The 25,386-nt window shown below is 44.9% G+C and overlaps 1 protein-coding gene across 2 annotated transcripts in view; it reads left to right on the forward strand.

The window, feature by feature from the left end:
• Window positions 1-25,386, forward strand: part of RHOBTB1 (Rho related BTB domain containing 1) — a 293,856-nt gene that overhangs the window by 119,512 nt on the left and 148,958 nt on the right. Inside the window, exon 1 of one of the 2 annotated variants that reach the window (XM_085608794.1) lies at window positions 3,725-3,957. The exons of the other annotated variant lie outside the window; for it this stretch is intronic. The gene's annotated coding sequence lies outside the window, so the exon portion shown is untranslated. Of the gene's footprint in view, window positions 1-3,724; window positions 3,958-25,386 lie in introns of those variants that run through there. 2 annotated transcript variants of the gene reach the window in all.

Consider the following 25,386-nt stretch of genomic DNA (forward strand, 5'->3'; position numbering starts at 1 on the left):
GCATGGTTGGCTGTGGAATAAGAAGATAACACTATGTTCAGACAATAAGGGTGTGGCCCATGCTATTAACAGTGGAGCAGCCAGGTGACGTCAGGTGTTGAAGCTGGTGTGAACCATGGTGAGGCTGCAACTGCAGCACAACCTTGAGATCAGGGCAAGACATGTCTAAGGGATACGCAACTCACAAGTGGATGCTCTCTCTCGCTTCCAGATGGAAGTTCTGGGCCCTAGCCCCGGAAGCGGACGAGGTGATGACCTCTTTGCCGGAAGATCTGTGGCAACTGGACAGCCAAACCTGTCATTCCTGATCAAATATACCCTGATGCAAGAGTCTGCAAAGTGCTACACGAGATATGCCCAGACGGTGAAGCAAGTGACAGGGTTACAGTCATTTGAGGACAGCAAACTAGAAAACCACTTCCTGAAGTGGACCTTTGAGGCCAAAAAGATGAAGTCATTGGCACAGGCCCAACTCGTCGCAATTGCACATTTCACAAAGCATGCGTCGGGCGAACACCCCACATATTCGCATTACGTAAAGGTATCCTTGAAGGGCTGGAGATGCCTGGAAGGCACTAGGTACATTACAAGTCTCTCAACAGATTTTCAGTGCTTGGGTAAACTTATTATAGCAGTGGAAACGGTTGCCAGCTGCAAATTAGAGGCAGCATTGTTTCAGTGTGCGTTTGCGCCGGCATTCTTTGGCACTTTTGGGGGGAGCGAGCTAGTGGCCCCATCAAAAGTGAAGGCGGGCAATACATGTTTGCAGTTAGAGGAGTTGAGAATAGATAAACAGATGGCCATACTACTTAGGAGATCTAAAACCGACCAAACGGAGATGGGTGCATGGGTGCAACTGTCATGCTTGTCAGATCGGACCTGCTGCTGGGTATGCATTTTGCCATGGGTATCTGGCCCTGCGCCCAATAGGAGGAGGCCCTTTATTTGGCCATCAAGATGGCAGCCTACTGAGCAAAAAAGTTGGGATGCCAGCAGAGAATTTTGGCACACAGAATAGATGCAGCACCTTCAGCCACAACCACACAGCACGTGTTACAAGAGAGTGATGGCATTTAGGGATTTACAGGACCTATGTGAGACTGCATATCCTGTAAAAGACGCGCCAAACGCAGACACGCCCCTTTCATTTCTCCTTCCACCACCACAGTTGGGGTTTAAAAGACAATTGTCATAGTGCTTTAATGATTGCCTCGACAGGTAGTGACCGGAGGACAGTTTGGGTGATCGGGCACTCATACATAAAGAGACTGCATGGTTGGTGGTCCCAATCGTAGGGAACAAAGGCAAAATGGCCACGGAACACCATCATAAAATGGATGGGCTTATTCAAATGAGATGGGCTCAGTTACTACCCACGCTGAAGAGCCAAGGAGCAGGGAAGCCCCCGCCAGATATACCGATCATACATTTAGGAGGCATTTAGGAGGCAATGACCTATTGCAGCTAGGGAGAACAGAGCTGCCGACCCACATAAGGGAGGGGCGCAGTGAGGTGAACAAGCTATTTAGTAACGCAATGGTGATGTGGTCCGAGGTCATCCCCGACACCATTGGAGGGGGGCCCTTTCCATGCGGCCTTAAAGAAACCAAGGAGAAAACTCAATGTGGCAGTATTTAGGTTCTGCAGATTAGTGGATGGGAAAGTATCCGGCATGGGCTGATTAACTTATGGCACTCAGAGCTGTGCGTGAGGAATGGAGTTCGCCGTTCGGAAGTGGGACTGGAGATATTTTGGGCCAACCTTTGGGGAGCTACGACCTCGATGGGCTGATTACTTTTAAAAATCACTCTGCTACGGGCAGCTGCCTGGGGGCATAAGCCCCACAGTCAGTGTGGTGGTTCTCGCAACGATCAGTCTAAGGCCACGCCTGGTCTTGGAGGGGTGGTGACATACCATGTGGAAGAGGTGTGGCACCGCGGCCAGGGCGACTGACTCCGGAATCTGGGGATCACGGTTCGATCCCCGACGCCGGCGGCAGATTAGCCCAGCTCCATGTGACTCTGGGCAATAATTTGCTTAATCTTCCCGACGGCACCCAGGGCCTAGAAACCCTTACGGGTGATTGTTTGCGCTTTACAAATGTGGATTATTATTATTATTATACTGGACTTGCCATGGGATGCCTTATGGCAGGGCAAGCCAGCCAACGGAGGGTCAATGGAGCTTGAAACTCGCAGTCCAGGCGAGGTGACTAGAATTTTAAAGCCAAAAACCGGGACATTTCGCAAAAAATAGAAAGACTACAATACTTCAAGTCAGCGCACTGAATGACCGTGCTCCTCAGCAAAGAATTACAGAACAGGCCGTCAGAACATAAATAAAATGTAATTTTTAAACCCAGTAGCTGGCCTATTAATTAAATTGCGTTCTTGAAACATTTCTTGAAACAACTGCTAACGATTCCTGCTCTGTAACCTCCCACAGTTTTCAGTCGACCCTCTCAAAAACAGGGACATGAGGTATTTGGGCTTAATTTTTTTTAGTTTTCTTTTATGCGTTTTTATATAGCGCGGACTTTACCCGAAGGTGTCAGAGCGCTTCACAATAGGAACAATATTGATACATGAGGAGACAATTACAAGTGAGCATGTTACAAAAGCAAACGTTACGTTACATCATTTAGCTCATGACATGAGCTAAATTTCCTGAAATCTTCCGGGATAGCTGATGAAAACCCAGGACCATCCTGGCAAATCCGGGACGCCAGGTCACCCTAAGTCCAGGCCCACCGGCCAGCAGGGCTCGGAGGACACACGAGGTAGCGAACTAAGCCTAATACCTGAAAGGGTTACCCTCCTGGCGACAGCGAGAAAACTCCAGCTCCTAAACGCTGCATGCTTTACTTGCCGAGCAAATGATTTATGACTCGATATGTAAATAACTTGATGGGGGTTGGCGTGTTTATTTATGGGGAGCAATCCTGATTGATGGTTTAATGCAATAAAAAGTTGGGCTTGGCTTGATTCATGGCTGTCATGGTGAAAGTCGCCCGGTGGTTTGCTTGCATTACACAGTTTTTTGGGAGTGAACTGAGTGCCCGCGTTTTCTGTACTGCCGCGCATGTCAGCGATTTACTTGGTTTGTTTCTGTGTGTTCCTCTGATGTCTATCACTTAAACTACATGTGTGACACTACTGTGTGTATTCTACTGAACATGAACCACAAGCAGCCATGACTGCTGTTTGTCTACATTGCTGCTCTCCCGGCGGGCTGGGATGAATCAGTGCCATAGCTTGGCGGGTCGTTTTCTTCTGGTGTCAAATATGCGTGGCATGTGTTATTTGGCCAGCGCGTCCCCCGTGGTTCTGCACATCTGTGTAGAGAGCCGTGCGCCTCTGTGATGCATGCATCAGACTTGCCTTGGAGGCTGCGCGCCCGAGTGCTTCAGTCAGCTCAGTTGGACTGGTGTCACCCAACAGCCGCCGCCGCTTTGGGGCATGCTGCGCATCTCACAAACAGCAGTGCATAAATGAGGCCGATCCTAGAGAGCAGCGCGTGAGGTAACTGCGGATCTCTCCCTGCCAAGGTCCTGTGTGGCCTTTCCGTGGTGCTGATGGGACGCGCGCACGCGATCCTCAACGGTGCAGTTGAAGAGTGCGCGCCCCCGCCGACCGACGCGCCTGCGCACCTGGCCTCCCGGACAATGTTTTCATGAATGAAATCCAATCACCAATCTATAAATAGACGCGATGCGGTGACGTCAGGAGGTGAGTGTCTGCTGCCTCTGTTCCGCGAGAGCCGCCTCTCAGCTCCGGGAGCCGAGGGCCGCAGGGGCAGCGCCCTGACACACCGGACAGCGCTGCCGCCGAGCGGAGCCGGGACCATGGGAGCTCACCGGGCCTTCTTGCTAAGTTCTGCGGCCGCCACCTAGCACCGCCGGGGCCCTTCTTCAGAGCGCCGGGGCTGTGAGGACGGGCTGCGGCCAGCACGCACTTGGTAGGTTGTTTCTTCTTTGTCATGCAAAGCTGTCAAAGTTGCAAAGGAATGGGAGGGTCGCGGGGGTCCTTCAGGTTTACAAAGGCGGGTCATTGCTTGTCTGTTTGAAATGCATTTGACTTGGTGATTTCAGAGACAGCACCAGTCATAACAGAATGACTCCAGAACCAATGTGCACAATGAACCCCCTCCCCAATTTAGGGCCATTTCAGGACTGTGATTATTACCCCATAATGTAGAACTGGTGGCAGTCCTTCGTGCCGGCCCTTCATTGACATCCGCAGCCTGCTCTCAGCAGATGTGATGATGCCCCTGGTCCCCTGAGTATATCATCATCCCTCCCTTCTTTTGTCTTCGGTCACAGAGCGCTGAGTGCTGCTGACTGAACGAGACGGACGCTCTCGGCGCTGCGCGCCCTCCTTTGATGCTCTGAAGCTGGAAGTAATGCCACAGCGCTTAGCAGGTGATCCGTTATCTTTCATGCTGGGGGAAAATAAACAGAGCCATCAAAGCTGATGTAATGCGTCTTGTGTGGATGCGCTCGGCATAATTCGATGGCTTAATTAACCACTTGCCAGGAGATGAATTTCCAAACAGCTGCGCGGTTTGCACAACAGAGTGTTTGTGTTTCTGGTGCGGGAAGGTGTAAACAACGGGCTCGGCTTTGGCTCTGAGTGGAGTTTACAAAGCAGCCTCGCGATGGAGGGCTTGCTGGTGCTTCTGCCGAGTCTGTTGTGGGTTGCTGTGACAACAACTGCAGGCAGCCGTGAGGGTACAGGCGCACGGCATCCAATCCCCTCACAGATTGGTTTATTTACGTTGACGTACCGGCGGGTGGTCATAATAACCTTTCCAACGTAGTCGCAAGTTTATGAACACGAGCAAGAATGAAGCTCTCACTTGAAATATCAAGTCAGAAATAAATGTGTGTGGTATTCCTTTTGTCACAAATCTTAGGGATTGAATAACGGGTATTAAAACCAATTTGCAGCAGAGGGATTCGTTTTTCTTCTGCCTTTACGGGATAGTTATACAGTCGCTGAAATGTGCGGATTATTCCCACGGGGACGCCAGCCTCAGGTTACCTTCACTTGACTAGGGTTACTAAGAAACTCTCTTCTGCACACAATGTTAATAGGGATATTAGGGTCGATCTCGTAAGTCATTAAGTAGCAGCTGTAAAGCGACACGCCATTAACACTCCAGGCTGCATTTGCCTGGCCCTCTGGAAAAACTAGTTTGGATAGAGCTTAAAAACTGTCTTGCTGATGCCAGTCGCTAAGCCAGCCAGATTTTCATTTGAATAAGAAGTTTACATTGCGGAGTAGAAAGCCAAACAGTGTTTATGAAGCCCGCAAAATGAATCTTTCCTGTCATTTGGAGGCATTATTTGTGTGTTTTTGTGACACAAAATGTAACAAAACGTATAATTTTGTGGCATTATTTTACTGCATGCCGAGGAAACTTGAATTACAGAGATGTCAAAGAGTAATCGTATAGAAGAACTTAAAAGTGGTCACTGATCTCACAGTGTGCCTGGGAATCCAACCAAAATTGCTGTACTACATGAAGACATTTTGACGCGTAACATTTCGCAAGTGGCTATTTTATGTATTCTTGTTTTAGGAGAGTAAGATCAGAGACTGCTGGCATACATACCCATGCTCAAGGCTTACAAGTCTTGGGCAGCAGTCCTACAATGGGTTAAGTCCCAGGTTGTTGGTGATGCCCATTGTGGTCCCATGGTACTATACCAATATGGATAGCTTCTCCCATTCCTTCCCTTATACTCCTCGAGAGTCCCACACACTAGAATTTATAGCAAGGCACAGAGGCCAATATTATGTAAAACCTTCATGCACAGCAACAACATGGATAGAACTCTCATATATTAAAATTCTAACACATTCACAAACCCACAGAAACACAGCCACCTTCTTTCTTTTGCTGCTTGTGCACAGGTCCTGGGGTTTTATCAATGTTCTAGATTTAAAGTGTATAATTGAGTTCAGCAAAAATAGTGCAATATATCTGTAAACAATATTAAGGTTTCTATATTCTTGTCAGACCATATTTATGTCACAATTTTCTGGTACCATACCACCCAAGTGAATACCTAGTTTAATACCCTTCCCAAACGCAGTAGCATCCGGCATTGCTCGTGGGTGGGGGGGGGGGGGGTGCTGGGTCTTGCGGCGAGGTGGGGTCTATAATAATTTAAAAAAAATGTAGCCTACCTTTCCGCAGGCCCGGGTCCTGCGTTTTCACTGCTCCTGCTCTCCTGTCTCCGACAGGAACAGGAAGCAGGTAGCCTCCCTCCCCTAAGCCAATCACAACGCTCCAGTGGAGCGTTGTGATTGGTCGGTACACCGGCTAGCCAGGGGCTGTAGGGGATAGCATGTTCTCCATGTAGGCTGCAATGCACCCTGCATGGAGAAGGGCAGAGTGTGCATGACTGGTTTGGTTTGCCTGAGAGGGCCGACCAAACAGTCTTTGCACATTCAGGAGTGGGCAAACCACTCCAGACCTGCCCGGGCAGCTCCGCCCATCCGCCCGCCCGCAATGCAGAAAGAAACATAAAATGGTAATAACCAAATGTTATTACCATCCTCTGCCCTAGTGGAGGAGCCGCCCCTGCCCAAACGGATCCACATCACCCCCACCTCAGAAATCTCGACTAGCTACCTATCCAGAAGAGATGCCGGTTCAAGATCCTCACGCTCGCCTACAAAGCCGTACACAAGCAAGGACCGTCCTACATCTACCATTGACTGAACTTCCATCTGCCTTCAAGATACCTGTGCTCTGCTTCACTCGCCTTCGCACACACACCCACATCTGTCGTTGCTGCATCTTCTCCTACATCGCCACCAAGACCTGGAACGACCTGCCCCATCATCTCCGAACAGCACCCTCCCTGGTGGATTTTAGAAAGAAACTCAAGACATGGCTTTCCTACAGAGACACGGACCCTGAGCTCCCAGATACCCCTAGGGGTGACAGTGCTGCGCAATACAAAATGCTAATTGATTGATTAACATATCTGAACAGGTTGTGACAACTTTAATTGAAAATCTCTTTGTCAGGCAGAATGATTTATTTTGGGAAAATTACTTTAAATTTGATTTTAAAAAAGTTCACAAACTTGTCAGATCTGCTGGTCAAAGTAAAGTAAATAATGAACTTCTTAAAATGTTTATCCAGATCAATTCAATAAATGTGTCATATGGTTTCTTTTAAATCTCAGGTGCTGAAAGTCTAGTACATGTTTCCTAGATAGGGGAGTGATTCTGTCCTGGACTGTGGAGGCTGGAATCAATATAAACTGTTCATGAAAGAGTGCCTCCCAGACCATAAATTACGATCGATTTTAAAAACAGGAACCTGTACCTTGTTTCTATCGGCGTCCATAAATGGATTATCTTCCTGAAAAAGTTTTAAGGGTATATTTTGCTATACCGCACCTTTCAATTCTAAAGTAAATTTTAACATACTTGCAGTTTGTCTTTTTACTTCTTAGAGTTAAATACATTTTTTACACACACATAAATACATTAAATTGCAAGATGCACCATAAAGACATAAGACAACTAATTTTTACACGCCATATTTGGCTTTGTCACATACACAAAAAATTAGTTAGACATATAATACATTTAAGGGGACACAAAATACTAACAATACAGTACACCAATGTTTATCTACAAAAAAAAATTACAGGCTCCTCACACCTCATTGTTTGTGAGGATAGATCTACAATCTTGCAATCATCTGTTGCTGTGACCTGACTGGTGTCCTTAGAGCGATTTAGCTAGGGACCTATGCCTTGGTCCTCTTTCTCATTTGTCTATCCCTATTACTCTGTGGCCCTATGGAGGTCAGAGATCTACTGGTATTTCAGAGTAGATTCCCAACTTGCTTCTCCCAGTGTGCATTATCACTATGCACTGTGTATTGCAGTAAATGGGAACAGCAAGAGCAAGAGGTGTTCACTGTTTGCTGCCAGAGCACAGAGCACAGTGTGTCTTGTAATGCTTACAGAATGGACCTTTACTAGAATAAATTGACTATCTCTTTTTTTTCTGGACACCTTTTTGATGTCTGGATGTGTTTTTTCGTTTCCCTTTCTAAGCCTCGAGTTTTTAAGCCTTGTCAATGTCAATCATTGTTCTAGACCACTGGTACTCCAGTTTACCGCTCATTGTTTTGGGGTCAGGTCAGTTTAACATTGCTTTGTAGCATTTGGTAGATCTATTGTTTGATCAAGTGTGTAACACATATTGAAGAGCTTTTCTTGCAGGGCCTATGGGTCTTTTTAAAATTTTAAAACTGATTGCATATTGTACAGGCGTCTGTCGTTCTCCCACTTCAAGGTACTGTGTTGATTATGTTTCGTCTGTTTTCTGCTAGACACTCGCTTGCGCCCTTCTCTTCGTGTAATAGGCGTAATATTTTTCAGCATGTTTACTCATCTGTGCACCGAAGACAGCTGGGATGAATGTAGTTTATGTACACCCTGCTTGCCTTCCCATCCACTCTGCCCTACTCACCATGGTGTGATCTAAATCCAAGATGCTGCACCAAGTAAACATGCTGCCTCTTTATATTTACACAAATACCTCTTGCTGTGCATAGTACTTTTCTCCTTTTATGTTTTTTCAGTGTGGTGCTGTGAGGGTTCTCCTCTCGGGGTGGACAAAGAGAGGAGGCAGATCACACCAAGTTCAGCTTCTGAGATGCGCTCCCAGGGGTGGCTCCTCCTCGAGAGCGGAGGAGAGTCGCCCCACCTGCTGAGAGTGCAACGGGCACACACAAATAAGTAAAATCACACATCAATACCATTTTACTTACAAGCGCAGTGAGTGGGGCTGAATCCCTCGATTGCAGGATTACAACTGCCCCTGTAGTGTACATGTTGGGTTGGCTGGTTGGTTTGTTACGGCCAGCCCAACATGCACAGTCCGCACCCAGCATTCCCATAGCTGTGGAACAGCTGGGGGATTGCTGGCACAGGCCCCAGCCTCAAAATGAGCGCTTGGTTATCCTGCTCCCACCAATCCTGGAGCTGCTCTCATCCTGAGAGCAGCTCCAGGATTGGTTGTTGGTGTTCTCCTGAGCAGAAAAGAAGTCCTTCCTTTTCCTGCTTGAGCACATTGATATGGAGAGATAAGTGCCATAACTGGAGAAGCAGTAAATATGGTGAGTTTGGCGCAGTCGCACCCTACTATATTTTTAGGTCTCGCCTGACCCAGCGCATGCGCTGGTCTGGCGAGACTTATTGAGAGGGCTCCAAAAAGTGCTACCAGGCCAGCCTAGAGCTACAGTGCATGTGCGCGGGCACGCGCGCCCTGCTTGACCGCGATTACTTTCACTTTTGCGGCCGCACGGCCGCTTTGATGTTTGATCGCGATCACTTTCACTTTCACTTTCGCGGCCACACGGCTGCTTGGCAAGCCAATAGGTCTCGCTTTTGGGACCTTATAAGTATTTAGTTATGCAACTGTTGCATGGCTAAACACTTATAAGGTCCCAAAGGCGAGACCTGTTGGCTATGCCAATGCTTGTTTATAGTGGTCACCATCACTGTAGGATCCTCATGTGTTTGTACTACAAGTGAAATTCACAAAGCCCCTTTCTTGGAATATATATTGCTCATTAACCCACCCCGGAACCTACCTCTGTTAGGTTGAGTAAAAGATTGGTTGGATTGTTGCTTTGAGAAGATGAATCTGGCGGAGACAGGTTTTTATCATCCATGCCCATTGGAAGGAAGTTCATACATCTGCATTGTGGAGCAGATCCTCCTTTTCTGACCCACAGAACATCTGTCCATAGAGTGAAATCATAGGAAGGGACCCTTATGGTCCTTGCCCATCTTCCAGTTCACAGACGGGCCTGTGTGCAGGTGGCTACCGACGTGCCTGTCAATATTCGATTAAAATCAATGCTTCATTTGTAAAAAAAATAAATAAAAGCGCAAGAATCCAGAGCTTTTTGTAGGAGTCCACCACTAGTGTGGTGCCGAGTGCCAGGGCTCAGTACAGAATCTGTCCTGTCTTGATCCCACCTCCTGCCTGTCTCTTCCACCACCCTGCACTCACTCTCTCCTATTCACACTTTTTCACCCCTCCTTTCTCCCTTTGTAGCTGTTTTCTATCTTTCACTTTCTCTTCCTCCTTTTTCTCTCTCTATTACTGTGAGGTAGAATCTGAGGATGACAAATGCGTCGAGGCCCTCAAAAATGAGTGTTTGCGCCCGCCACCTGCAAACACCGGTACAAATTAAGCATTGATCAGGCATACCAGAGGCCTGGCCAGAACTAAACCCAACATAAGTAACTGGAAGATGGAGCTACTTGGGCACAATATGGATTTAAGGCGTTCATGGTGAATGTATGGAGGCTTCTGATTGCCTGCTGTTCATCACCACAGTGTCCCCTGGAGCACCAGGATTACCCTGCCTTTAAACGCCAAGACAGGGTTTCACTGAAAGGCCTCTGTGTTTACTGCACTACCGTTTTCATGCAGGTGTAAATGGCATATTTTTTGTTTCTTAGGCCCCGAATGGTGGGAACAATTCAAGGATGGCGTTATGACCATTCACAGGTAGTGAGTTAAATGATTTGGATGATACCATTCACTGCTCGGGCATGGGTTGGTTCGCAGGGCACGTGCATATTATTTTTGCCTCACCTCCTCTGTTTGCCCTGCAAAAGGCTTGATTATGAGATGACCCTGCAGTTTCCCCCAACAAAATCCAGTTTACCAGCCAAAAAGCAGACTCTCTGCATTGTCGAGGATCCATAAAGGAATGGAAGAAACCAGGTCAACACCCCGCGCGCTTATGAATGAGGGAGTTCCTCTAGCGTGAGTTTTATACTACATGCTGGGTTTAGTCTAAAGGCATAGAGTGTCTGTATTTCTGTTCTATGCTCTGACTTCCTTCTCACTTCTTGCGAGAGGAAGAGCTCGCGTTCCTGACCTCAGAGATGCCGCTGCGACCAAACTCTGTGACTAGGAGGAAAGAGAAGACAGCCAAGAGGCGGACAGAAATAGCCAAGGCGCCTGTATTGGGCATGTTTAGGAAACATGAGCCTGTGATGTTGTGCTCCAACGGTGAGTAAATAATATAAATAGATACCACTTAACACACAGATATACAATTTCATTCATTCACTAAATGTCAAAATAAATTCAGTCTTTGGTTCTGAGAACCCAAAGGATGTTTAGATATTTCTTTCCAAATTATTCTTCCAGTCCAGGCCCTTTGGAATGTGAAGAACACTCATTGCAAAAGTTGTCCACACATTCAAGCCAAAACTGAACAGGACAAGTACTGCGAGGCAGTGGCGTAGCCAGGATGCCATGGACCCTGGTGCAAGCAAGGAAAGGGGGTCTGTAGACTTTCGTAAAGATAGTCAAATACAGCATTTATCAGGGTTCAACAGGCCCCTCAGGGATCTGGGCCCAGGTGCACTGCACCAATGGTAGCTACGCCCCTGCTGTGAGGGCGTTCCCATTACAAGATAACCACTAAATATGGGTGTACATGCACGGCCGCCGTTTTGGAATGGTTTGAGTTTGTCAATGCGTGTGAAGCAATTCAACAAGCAATTATAAAGCCAAACTAAAAGCTTTGAGTGCAAACGGCTTAGGGCCCAATGTGAGATCACCCCTTCGCCTTTGGTACCAGGAGATGATTCTGGAGGGCTCTTTTAAACTCCTGACTAGAGAGAGGCTGGCGCTGAAGGATGTGAGTTGCAGTAAAGGGGACCCGTTATATCATGTGAAACCGAGCAGAGGTACTATTGTTATGAAGCTTGCAAGAAGATATGATTGAATCAGTGCATGGTTAAATCGATAGGCGATAATGATCACCTGGCCTAGATACTTCTTCAGAGACTCTTTTAGTCTCCTACTTTCTTTGCTCTTACACTATAAAGACTAATATATATTTGAAATCAATTGTATTAGAATCAGACAATGGGCCTGATTTATATTTTGGCAGACAGCTCGTCCTTCCAGGGCGACTGAGTTTATTACTCCGTTGCTCTGACGGAGGTGCAACCTGTCAAAATTTGAAATATTCTCTCGCCCATCAAAGTTAAAAACAAAAAAAACAAGGCCCCCACGCCATGGGAGATTCCTCTCATGGGGAGGAGGGCATTGAGCATTTTTCAATGGCCCTTACTGTCAGATTTTTCTTGGCGGTGCGGGAATTGAAAAATGGCTATATGTCTGCCCATTTAAATTAGGTGGGTGGACATATAGCCAAATCTTTGATGGCCCTTGTTCTGTCAGAAAGTTGGAGAAGTTTCACTAGGGTGGAGACAGAGTAGTCTCTGCCTTTGTCAAACTATGGTCTGAAGCATTTAAATCGGGTGGCAAACCATAGACATAGCGGGGAGGGGACTCGGTTGCAGTTGCAATGGAGTTCCTTCTGCGCCAAGATATAATTTGGCCCTATGTCTTTTGGAACAAGCATTTGCAATGCATTAGGTCTTGCATATGCAAGAGTTTAAGCTATTGGCATTGTAAATGACAATGCCTTTTATTTATCTGTTTTGATAATTAACACATACATAAAAGGCATTGTCATTTACAAAGCGAATAGCTCAAACTCCTGTCAAAGTGAGACCTATTTCATTTCAAACAAGCGGCTGCCATTGTCCTGGGCTTCTTGGAAAGTGAAAGCGCGCAGAATGCTGCAGTAAAACATGTGCTGCCTGCAGTAGGAGAAACGCATTAAAGAAAATTGTGCTCACAGACCAAATAAGACATACAGTGTAACAACAGAAGTAAAAGGGCCAGTCCTCATGGGAGGTTACAAATGAAGACAAGGCATTACTAAGGAAGGACTAAAATGCTTATTAACGAATCAGAAGCTAGCATTTACAAAGGGCAATGACACAAGCCAATGAAAAATATGGGTGAAGAGTGGGCGGGGCTTCAAGTCCATACTTGAATACAGTATGCCTCACAGAGCAGCGCATGCGCTGCCCAGGCTCGACCTAAAAACAATTACTAACGCACTACCACCTTTCTGTGTTACATACACACCCTTTACTACCATAAAAGACTTAGTCCCCTTATGCAATCATAACCTACAAAAAAACTTTGTGTACAATACAGATTTTGTTTCCTGTACTCAAAGCCACACCTATTATCTTTGTAACTGCTAGTCTCTGCTTTTCATGGATTCTGTCTGATCAGCGCTCCATTGAAGCCAATGTCTATCAGATGCATGAAACACCATTCTACAGAAGAGTCTCTAATCTCTGATTTAAAGGCCTCTATTCCGAGTTCCTACATAAACTCCGACACACGTCCAAACCTTTGTGTGTATTTTAAAACCCAAAGCAGAATTGGCCCAGGTACAAACATGCTGATATTTTCGGGGGAGAGGGTGGCCTGGTAAATACTGTGGCATGCGGATTCTGGTGCATATAGCACTAAAATCCATATTTATTCCCTAATTTAACAGCAAAACCTGCAATTGGCAATTTTTATCTCACCCGTTAAATAAAATTCCCTGATTTCGATAAAGATCGCACCAACACCACAGCATTCTTAATGGAGGCCTTAATAAAGGTTGAGCGTCAGAAGAACAGCGGTTGCAGTGTTTTTTTTTTTTATACCAATAGCCATTTACACACCTGCTTTTCTTTTGTTAGATTTCGTTACTGCTAACAGAGCATTACAAATGTTTGAGGTAAGTATGCAATATGGCAAATGAATTTTCACTGGTCTTTGTCAGTAAATTCTTTAAAAGTTTAAATATCTCGCGGTAGGTGATGACGTTAAAATGTATCTGAACCTACACCGCCCTATCTAGAAATATCACATTGTAGGACAGATTTTTCAGCTTTCGGGAAATTTGATCACTCGTGTATGTCATACCTTTTTTTTTAGTCTACTATTGATAAAAGCATTAAATAGTAGCCTAAAATAAAATTCCTATCTATCCAAAGTGCTTCCTCCATTATTATTCCACATTCAACAACTGGATAAAAGAACCGTGCATTGAGCACCATTATGTTTGTAAGATAATCTAATTTTTAAATTGCTTTTGAACATGACAGTAGATCAAATTGAATTGTATGTGTACATTTTGCAAGGAAATCAGAAACTGTCAATTTTAACAGCACATTTCTTTCGCTTGTTATGTGCCAAGAGACGCGTGCCATTTATGCAATTAGCCGGTCAATTGTGTCGTACAGCAGATTAGTGCCACCTGTACAAATCTGCAACCTTCAGGCCACAACTTTGAATCCTGGAGATTCGGCTCCAACGCCAATCTTAAAACAACTGGTTAAGTGCATCCCAAATTGGTAAAGTTAACTGGTTGATGGGAACACCTTATGCTAGCAGCGCGATAAATGCTATACAAAAAGAGTACCACGTATTCAGTGCCCATTGCATCAGAGGATGCTAAGGTGACGCAATCGCCCTGGTAAAGTTTGATACTGAGGCACTGCATTTTTAGAAGTGGCGACCAGGCTTGCTGCATTCTACTTTCAGCAGGTGACCAGCACTATGTCTTCTTCGTCTTGGTTCATGGCAATTCAACAGCAATTCAGTGTGTGAGTTTTATTTTCTATTTTATTTTATTTGAAAAGTTTTATAGAGCGCAAACAAGACCCAGCAGGGTATCAGAGCGCTGTACAGCGAAGCCGGCTGGTTAAGTTGGAACAGGAAACCATAAAAGATAGCTGAGCTTATGCAGCAGAAACACATTGGAGACAAGAACAGACACATAAATAGTTAATAAGATGTAGATTGCATAGTGGATAAGGGAAGGCAGGGTTGTAAGGTCAATTCCATTTGTTTGTAAGGCTACAGCACTTTTGTCACATGTAACTATTCAGGAGCAAACTTTTGACTTTTTTTTTTAATGCAGAGGTCGAGGAGTTCATTCTGATTTCTGACAGGAGAGTTTTCCAAATTCTCAGAGCAAGACCGGAAAAGGCAAGGCTGTAGGTGCCCAACTTTTTAAACTTTGGTGGTTTCAGCAGTAGAGTGTTGAACTTCTTAGTGCGCGATTCCCACCTGATAGTTCAAGTTTATTTGCCAGGTAAGTGAGCGTGTTCTGATGGAGGGCTTTGTGCATCAGGCAGTCTATCTTATACCTGATTCTTGAATCGATAAGAGAGCCAGTTAAGATGGAATAGTTATGGTGTGATGTGGTCACACTTTCTTGAGCTCATGATGAGTCTGGCAGCAGAGTTCAGAGTGGCTCTTTAATGGGTCAGTTTAGCTTTGGGTAGCCCTGCCAGGGTCATAATTCCGTAGTCTAAACAGGAGATAACTAGGGATTGGACACCTTGTTTCAGGTCAGTAGGCGGTAGGATCGGTTTAATTTTCATTAATGTGCAGAGTTGATGATTGGCTCCTCTTGTTGTCGCACTGATGTGATCTTGCATATTCAAGCATTTGTCCAGGATTAGGCGAAATGATCTAGTGGAGCTCGCAACATGTGGGGTGCAATTAAGGGCTGTTAGTTGTTTGAGCCAGTCCTGAATGGGTGAGGTATGATTGTGGGAGGCAAGCAAGAGGAATTCTGGTATGAGTGTATTTAGCATAAGGTGGTTGTGAGATAACCACTGTTGGGTTTTCAGAAGGGAATAGTTGAGAGTAGTGATGCCATCCGGTGAATACATTTTTCTGGTGAATACATTTTCGTATACAGTTAAGCATCATCTTCGTACATGTGATATTGTATGTTAGACCGTTTCAGAATTTCGGTGAGAAGTTCCAAGTAGGGGTTGAAAAGAGTGAGTGAGAGTGCGGATCCTTGCGGAACTCCAGTTGAGACCGGCTTACTGTTGGAAAGGTCATTGTTTACTTTAATTCTTTGAGTTCTGTTTTGAAGGACCGAAGCAAACCAATTCAAGACTGGACCTGATAACCCCATTCTTCTTTCTAGAAGGTCGATTAATTTGTCGTGTTTGACCGTGTCAAATGCTGAGGAAAGATCAAGCAATATAAGTAGCAAGCTTCATTCTGATAAAGTAGTCTTAAGGCATCGTCCACTATGTGTGTAAACGCAGTTTAGGTATTATGGCCTGATCTGAAGCCAGATTGGTGTTGGTTAAGGAGTTGAAAATGTTCAATGTGATTGCAGGGCTGTGTAGGAACGTATTTCTCAAGTAGTTTAAAGTCATGATATTAGAAATTGGTCGGAAGTTGTTAGGATCAGATAAGTCTGCCGTAGGTTTCTTTGGGATTTGAGTGACTTGTCCATCTTGAGGCAATCTGGAATTACGCCTTAAGTGAGAGATTCATGTGCAATCTTCGACCAGAGAGGGAAAATGGACGAGTTTAGCTCTTTAAAGAATTTGGTGGGCATTGGATCGTTAAAGTGATTTGACTGTTTTAATGTAGTTGTGATGTTAAGCAGCTCAGCATCGCCCGGTAGTCTGAAGGTATTCTAAAACGCATCATTTTTTGGAGTATAGGCAACTGATTCAACCAGAGGAGAGCTCATCCAAGGTGGCCCTGTATCAGATGGAGAGTGTGCCTGATTCTGTAAGTCTGGTAAGGAAAGTTGTAGATCTAATTCGATCTTTCGTGTTTTTTCATTGAAGTGGGCTGAGAATTCCTCATTGCTTGGAATTGAGTCCTTGAGTGCCACAAGTTGTTTTGAGGAGTGGTTCGCTTGTTGGTTGATTTCGAAGAGTTGTTTTGGTCAATTTTAGGCCTTGTCAAGATGTGATCTAATGTGATCAGATTCAGCGCTGCATATATGTTTGTTATAAGCATTTCTTGTATTTCTTAGTTGTTTGAAGTTATCTAGGGAGGGAGAATTGCTCCACGATCTTTTATCAAGCCTAAATGTACGCCATTCCTCATTAAGGGAGCCGTTGAACCAAGGTTTTGAGTGCTTGCTAGGGATTCTTTTGAGTTGCAAAGGAGCAAGTGCATCGAAAATATCAGTCATGGAGTGAGTGTAGTGATCAGTGAGTTCCTCAAGATTTTTCATGTTGGGGAGTGGCGGAAGAAGATTACTGCTCATTTACGCTAATGGTTCTCAGATCTTGTGCCCATTGTTTACATTTACGAGGTTGTCCATGTCTAATCAACACCCTATCCTTTATGCTAAAGGAGATTAGGAGAATATCTGACCAGTTGCAAGGTCAGGGCCGGACTGGCCGTAGCGGGCACCGGGTGTTTCCCCGGTAGGCTGCTAGGGTGGGGGCTGGTTTTGGGCCCCTGGGGGCAGTTTTTGTTACCGGGGGTCGGCAATAGCGACCCCCTGTAACAAAATCGGCCGAAACCTGCCCTCGCAAACTGCTCGGCTGCACACCCCCTGACCCCAGGGGGGCCGGCCAAGCAGTTTGCCAGGGCCGGTTTCAGTTCCCCGTCCGGCCCTGTGCAAGGTAATATGTCATCCAATTGTATAATGTTATCCTTGGCTATGATAAGATCTAGTATGGAACCTTTGTTATGTGTAGGCTTGTTGCAAGACTGGGTGAGGTTCATGTCAGCTAGGAAAGTCTTGAAGGTGACCTTTGTTATGTGTAGTCTTGTTGCAAGTATGGGTGAGGTTCAGGTCAGCTAGGAAAGTCTTGAAGGTGCATACTAGAAATTTGAAGCCAGGAATGACTGCATGGATCTATAAAATAGAGCAGATGTAGTAGTATATTTAGTAAGGCACGCTTTTTGATTGGTACCTCTTTCAAAGAAACCTCAGTGTTTCTTGTATGACCAGGAGGATCTGTCCCCGGTGAATCATGGGAATACTGCACCCAGACGTACTTGGGGTGAAAGCTCCACATCCCTTGCTTACGTGGCTGGTACCTTTTCTTACCTGCCCCTTTGGGAATTCTGGCCACACACACTGAGGACCTTGTGGTGGGTAAGGAAAAGTCCAATATATGCAGCAAAACCAGGTAAGGTCGTGCCTACATGGAAATAACTAGTTTAAGCCTGACAGTATGTTAAAATTAGCTCTTTGTAAAAGATGAGAACAGGGACAAAAGGAAAATTATGAAGGCAGGAGTGGGCTTTCAGATCAGTCTAGGCTGAAGTGAACAGCAGTCTTCAGGAGTTCCTCAATTAATTGAAGCCCCTTGATATTTCTCATAGCGGGTGGTCACTTTGATTAGGACCCAGTAGGTCAACGCAGTCCAGAGAGCTTGGGAAATGGGTGACTGAGAATCCGTGCCGCGTTGGGGGTCTGGGGACTGCTCATAGCAGGTAATTGGGAAGTAGTAGGACATAAGTGAAATCCAAGAACAATCTGAAAGGCCGAATAGGCAACGACTCAAAAAAGTCTTGGCAAAGCCAGCATGCCTAATGATTTTAGCTTTGCCAACTCAACATCCTGTGATTCTGGGCAAATCACTTAATCTCTCTGTGCCTAACAAAATTGAATGTGTTCTTCTGTAACGAAACTGGTGCTCTTGTAAAGCGCTCTGATACCCGATGTCTCGGGTCTAGTTTGCGCTATATAAAACTCTAGAAAAGAAAAGAAAGTGCAGCTGATGTTTAACGGGGGTGGCGGGCCAGTGGGAGGAGGGGTGAAAAAAAAATAACATCGACTCACCTTCAGGCCGGCCGGCGCCTCTCGGTCCTCGAAGCAGGAGGCAGGAAGCTCCCAGTCTCCCCTAGCCAATCACGACGCTGCTGTCACCATAACAGCAGTGTTGTGATTGGTCTGAGCGCCATGGATAGACGCTCAGACAGGCACTGGGTGCCTCTGCATGTTCTCCACTCAGGTTGTGCAATACACCCAGGTGGAGAGCATGCTAAGTGCGCATGACTGTTTGGCAAGCCCAAGACGGCCTGCTAAACCTTCATGTGAACTTAAGAGAGGGCTCACTACTCCTCCTGTGACAGACCAGCCCTGCCCCAGCTGAGCCAGGATGGAAAAATAACAATAATACAGTTGTTATCATTTTATTTTACCTTTTCAAACTGCTCACAGAGCAGTAAGGCGACGCTCCTCTGCCTTAGCTGATGAGCCGCCCCTGTTTGCCAACGCTTTTTGCTGATGCTGTTCACTGTCAGCAAAAAAAGGGCTATTGACGTTGCTAAAAAGCATTGGGAAATAAAAGTACAATGATATACATGTGCACATACATCATGACACCGCGCTAATGCCTGCTTCTCCAGTCAGCCACTCATGACATATTGCCCCACTCTGCATATGCTGTTTCTCCCTGCTATCCTCTGAGGCAAAGCATGGAGCATGAAGCCTCACAAGACGCATGGAAGAAAGCCTTGGTCAATGTTCCCCACGTCCGTCTGTGGGTGCCCAGCGAGTACTCAGCACATAGTGTAATTTGTGAGCCAGGCCAGCCGGCCAATTTGATAGGGTGATAAAGGGAGGGTGACGGATGCAGGGTTGCTACATCTAGTTATCCAATCCAGGCCACTCATGTCTTGCAGTGCTCCCTTTGTGTTGCTGCGGTACCTCTGTATGTAGGGCTTCAGTGCGGGGGGCACTATATTTCTATTTATTCTGTTTTTCTCAAAGCCATACCCGGCCATCTTCTACTGCACTGCTGTGGAATACATGACTTCACCGCGACTGCTGGTTGTCTTTTGTGTGATCTTGCCCACATCCGGTGTCTCACCTACATGACCGCACATCCATAAGCACAACATCCACATCTGGGCATGCTGACTGCTTGCAAACTCACTACCATGCGCCTAGTAACCAGAAAATGGCAGGCAGGCGCTAGTTAACACCACTATTGGAGCCACTTCTGATTCAGTATTGGCTCTTTGCACTCCTCTACCCTGTGAATCTTTGTGCGTGTTGAAATTGCGCTAAAGCATACTTGTTTATACAGTAGTAGTACCTATAGTGTTATCTCCAACTCAGCACTCCATGTGTGGTGTTTACTATATCCATTTTTTTCTTGTTATTGTTAATCTCATTAGCATTGCCTTTCCCTTATAATTTCCTCTGAATCCCTCAACTTCCATTTTCCATGTAGGAGGTGTGTTTTCTAGAATGATTTATTTGATAATACACAAGAGCCTGTAAACCCTGGATAAGAGCTGGTCTCTAATTCCCTTATTACAGGCTAGTTGTGACCTCACTAGTTTCCTGTAATAATGTAAATACTCAGTGAGCAGCAGAAAGGAGATATGGCAATATTTGTTTGTAAATTGTTACAGGAAAGATAGAATCTCCGCCCTTTTCCACTCATTCTGTACTACTACCTTTTTTATTTGATTAAAAAAAATATGGGATAAAGTACCCCTGCTCTACATTGCAAGGATATTGCAAGTCACCAAAGAGTTCTATGTCCTTATAGATGTACGAGGCCGAAGGCCGAGTTCCTTTATAAGATTATGGAACTCCAATGTGACTTGCAATGTACTTACCATGTTCGACAGAGGTACTTTTTTCCTCTCAATACATTGTCACACCATCACCTTTCCCACAAACCACTTAAACCTTGGTGCATAGCTCGTATCGTATGAAAGAGAGAGCATGCTAGCAAACATGAAGTATAAAAATAGAATCCCTGTTGCAAAAGTAAACACATCTAGAACACTGTCAGGTATTTGTTGCAAAAGATATTAGAAGCAGTTTAATACAAGTCGTTTTTAGGTCTCGCCTGAGGAAGCTCAAGCGCTGCCCTGGCAAGACATTTAGTTAGTGGCATGACCTGCCTTTCCCCTTTGCTGCTGGCAGAAAGAATCGTGATGTTAGAACTGTAATAAGTTATTCAGTTGAGCGGCTACTCCAATTTTTAAATAACTGGCTGATCACAGGCTGCCTATTTTAAAGATATTAGAGACAGGTTTTTATACAGGAATTGCAGAATCCCATGTATTATAAACTGATTCTAATTTATTTTTGCAACAAATTGCTGTTTTGTGGTGCATTTAATGTGTTAATGCCTGCAATTATATTATCTCCTTCATATGAGAGAGAAAGACACAAAGAAGTGAAGTTATTTGTGAGAAGGGAGATGGTGTGGCCATATGTTATAGGGGATACAATTCTCTCTGCTGTATGTTGAAAGGATATTGCAAGTCCTCTCTGAGTTTCATGATCTTATAACGGAACTCTGGCTTGGTTTCGTTCCTCCATATGGTCACAGAAGTCCTCAGTGCCGTGCATTATCCCTATAATGTATGGAGGGGGTACTCAATCCTTCATATCATGGCTATACTTCCTATGGTTCTGTGTCATTAATACGAACAGCTTGTTGTCAGCAAGCTTTTCATTGAAGTCTTGCCATTGATTTCTTTCATAGTTTTTAATAATTGCTTTCCTTCTTTTGGGAATTTGAGTCGGAGAAGTCATGTATCACATGTAGTCCTCTCTCCAGCGTGAGTCTTGGAATCGTCAGTTGAGCATCAATCTCTGAATTCATGTCTCTCATCATGTTATTTCTCTCTGTGTTCAGCCAGGCCAGCTTCTCTTTCCTCTTCCTTTTACTCCTAAGAGTGGTTATCTAGTGACAAAATCTGCTCTTGCTTGTTACGTAGTATGCCTAAAAAAAATTGGTACAGGCTGAATTTTCTCATGTGTTATTTAGTCTTGTCCTCCTTTTCTATCGGTTTTGTAAATATTTGTATTTAATTATTTTTGCCGAGCTTTGCCATGCCTCCTTCTAAGTGCTTGCACGCTACAGGTACTGTATTCTTCACCTCCATCGCACTCCCCGCCCTCATTTTTTCTAGCATTATCTAACCTGCCTTCATTACCTTTTAATCTTGTTTTTGGGTCACTAATCCGTTATTGCCTTCATTACCTTTTAATCTTGTTCTTGGGTCACTAATCCACTATTTACAATATCGTTTTGCCACCAGTTATGTAAATATTAGATCCTGCCTGGACAGTACTAGCTAAATCTCTTCACTCCTTTCCTGGTTTATGCCAACCGGTTGCATCTAATTTAAGTTTTGTTTGATGAAAACACAGTTAACCGATTAGTTACTTTTATTTTGATCTCCAGCCTCATTTACTTTTAAAGTGTGCTTACTTTATTCCACTCTTTCCTTTCCCTCTTAATATCTCTCTCCAATGAGTTCTACCATTCTACTCGGATGCCTCAGATTGCAATCGTCCCATCATTCTTCAATTTAATGTATCTGTTCCTGAGCTTTTGTACCCTCCATTGCCCTTACCCCAGATGACATCTTCCTTTTGTTTTGTTTGCCTTGTCAATAGTTTTTTTCTTGTGCCACATTCCTGCTCCTTAATGCCACTTTTGATCCACTTTACTTGTCACTGCCATGCTGCATCCCCTTGCTTCCTGCCTTTTATAGAGAAAAACAACTCTCCTTACTTACCAAGGGCATCTTAACATCTGCTAATTTAGAAAAAGTCACCCTATAACATTGCCAATTTCTGACCCTCTTGAGGTACCTTTCCAGGGCTATACGTGCGTTATGTCTAAAGACAACCGTCATTTCACTTTGGTGCAGGTTCTGTCGCTGTCAAGATGGTGATTAAGGGAATTAAATGCTAGTAATTCCCAATACCTATGCTATTTGTGTTCTATGGTGTACAAAATACAACAAACCAAGATGTCAAATGTTGCCTACACTCACATCGTAAAACAGGATTCATTTTAATTTAGGGAGCTTGCACACCGTTGTGATAACTAGAGAAAAATACTAATTGAGCACTAATGCAAAGTAATACAAGCATTGGCCTAGCCAATAAGTCTCGCCTTTGGGACCTTATAAGTATTTAATTATGCAGCACAATATCCTTGGTGCAACATCAACTGTTGCATGGCTAAACACTTATAATGTCCCAAAGGCGAGACCTATTGGCTATGCCAATGCTTGTTTTATAGGACTTGTGCCCTGGTGGCACCTATCGGTTCCGTAACGGGTCCTACCAACATCCTCCATCCCTTAATTTGAACTAGATTGAATTTTACTCAATAATACATTTTATATGATAGCATGTAAAGGTCGGGCCCTTGTTAAGCATTTAAATGCCTAGAAAGCTGGTAATGTGTGAAGCAAGGCTATTAACATGTCTCCACACACAGCATCAACATTTGCCTTGGTTAAGTCAGTTCTCATTGCCTAACAGTGTCATAGACAGACCGACCACAGGCTTCTTGTTTAAGGAGCGTTTTCTCTGCAGCGAACCTGTGCTGTTACAACTTCTAGAGCGTTGAAAACAACGCACAAACTGCAACACACAAAATAAATACATGATGTAGAACCACCAGGTGCTACAGCTTCCCTTTTGGAAGACAAAATATTCTTCATAAAAAAATCATCACAGTTCAGCACAGCATAAAACGAGAAAAGTTCTCTCTTTAGCGGGCAGCTAAATCTACCTGGAAACCTAAACCATGTACGAGCCATAAGGAGGAAGGACACGTTCTACTGGCCTCGGGTGACCAGTTACCAACATGGCTCGTACTAATGGAAAGCATGTTTCCAGACCGGTACTTTCCTTTTGCAAGCCATTGAATTATAGTACAGACAGTCTGATTAGTTTTAGTGTGCGAACATTATTACAACTCCCAGAATGCACTGACGTGTTGAATCTAGTGGAAATATGCGTTGGCGACACAAAGTCACGTAGTCAGCGCATAGATGGCGTGACATGACACTAATGCTAGGACGAGCCCTTCGTTACACAAGATAACAAGCGATCCCTGCGCCCAGTGCTGCACGCTTTGGCACACGAGGCAGCCTAAGCTCTTGAAGCTTCCGGTCAGGTCTAAGTAACTCGACCAGAGACCTTTAGCGTCACAGTCCAGTAATGACGAGTTAAACAAGCACAAGTGAGGCAGGCTGCCGGCTTCAGGGGGAGGAGCGTGCGCGCCTCGCGCGGCAGCAGGGGGGAGGAGTGGGGCTGGCAGATTCCCTTGCGAGAGCGATAATTGCTACCATATGGCGGCGCTCGCTCCCGCAAGGGAATCGCCACACGTGCACGCGTTGCCATTGAAGGCAATGGAACGCGTGCACGTTTCAGCCTGAAAAAGGCACTCGATGGCTACAGGTCTCTTTCCTAAGCAGCACATGCGCGCTGCATAAGCGAGACCCAATAATTCATTAAATGGTACCAAAATCTATACTACGAAATATCTATTGAGAAATGTTTTACAAAATTCATAAAAATGTATCACAATTTGTTTGACAATGTCAGTCTCTCAGACAATTTGAACTACACATTCATTGAAGTTTACCTTATCAAACCCACACTTTCATAAATCACAAACGGCAATTCAGAACAATCTACCCCTCGCGCAACACAAAATATTAAAAACAGATGATTAGTAAAGTTCACTTCTGTAGACAAGTGTCTACTCTGAACCAAAGAACACAAAAATAACATACCGAAAATACATTTTGTGTCACAGGTTACATAACCTGAAATGTGAGCTACACATCACCCTCCATGGAAATGGAAAGATCATGATCTAGTCCTTGAATATCAGCCTTCATATCTCCACCACATTATTTTAATCCCACAAGGCCCTGAAATCTCCTTGCATACCATCGCTACTGACTACCACACTTCAAGATGCTCTTCCTCCATCGTACTGCTGCCCCTTCATTAGCACCAACCTTCCCCTTTGTGAATGAAATATGGCCGCATAATTCCAGCACAAATAAATTTAATTTGGGCCATAACCTAAAACTAAACCACTCCTACATTGACACAGATCAAAATACTGCCAAGGTTCAGATCCACTGGCCTCCCTCAAGTAACTACCCCTCGATGTGGCCTCTCTCTGTCAGACAACTTTCCGTAATCTGAAACAAAGCTACAGATAAAAATACTTTCAAGTTGCAAGCCTACAGGTCTGCTGGTAGATACCAACCCTTAATGTAGCATGCCTGACTTCCCGCAGGAGAACTCAACTATCTATTGCCATGATTGACACAGGAGGTGCGATTAGTTGCCTCATGCTGCATTACAGGCACTAACTACTGACCATAGCACAAATCTCTGATCCACACCCTAAAATGAACTGCTTGACATCAAATTTACACTGGGTCACCTGCATGAGATGATATAAATGTTGCTAACCACGCTCTCCTGGTCTTTCCTGCACACTCTCTGAGACGACTCTCATATGACCAGCCCCAATGCACCTAAATTGACACCGCTATTCATGAAGAGTTCAACATTCACACTAGCCCCGTGATTTAGGCCATTCCGGCATGTCCATCGCCTCCAATGGACCACCCACCTGAATACTCTGTGATAACAGATCATCCCACACATCCTGTTACTTCAGAACTAGATGTTCTAAACACAACCACAGCTCTGTCTGCCCATGCACCCTCAGAAGAATCCCCTTCTCATACCTCATTGACCCATCTCCTAGACATCATATCAAGGCTGCCCTCCTGAACTGTAGGGTTGCAGTATCACATGATACTTCACAACCCTCATCCAGGGTTGTGACCTTTATGCTACTGCACTCACTGAACCTGTTTCTGCTCATCCTCCATACCATTATCTTACCACCAGGAT

This window comes from Triturus cristatus, chromosome 1_2 (genome assembly GCF_964204655.1).
Source record: "Triturus cristatus chromosome 1_2, aTriCri1.1, whole genome shotgun sequence".
NCBI classification, from domain to species: domain Eukaryota; kingdom Metazoa; phylum Chordata; class Amphibia; order Caudata; family Salamandridae; genus Triturus; species Triturus cristatus.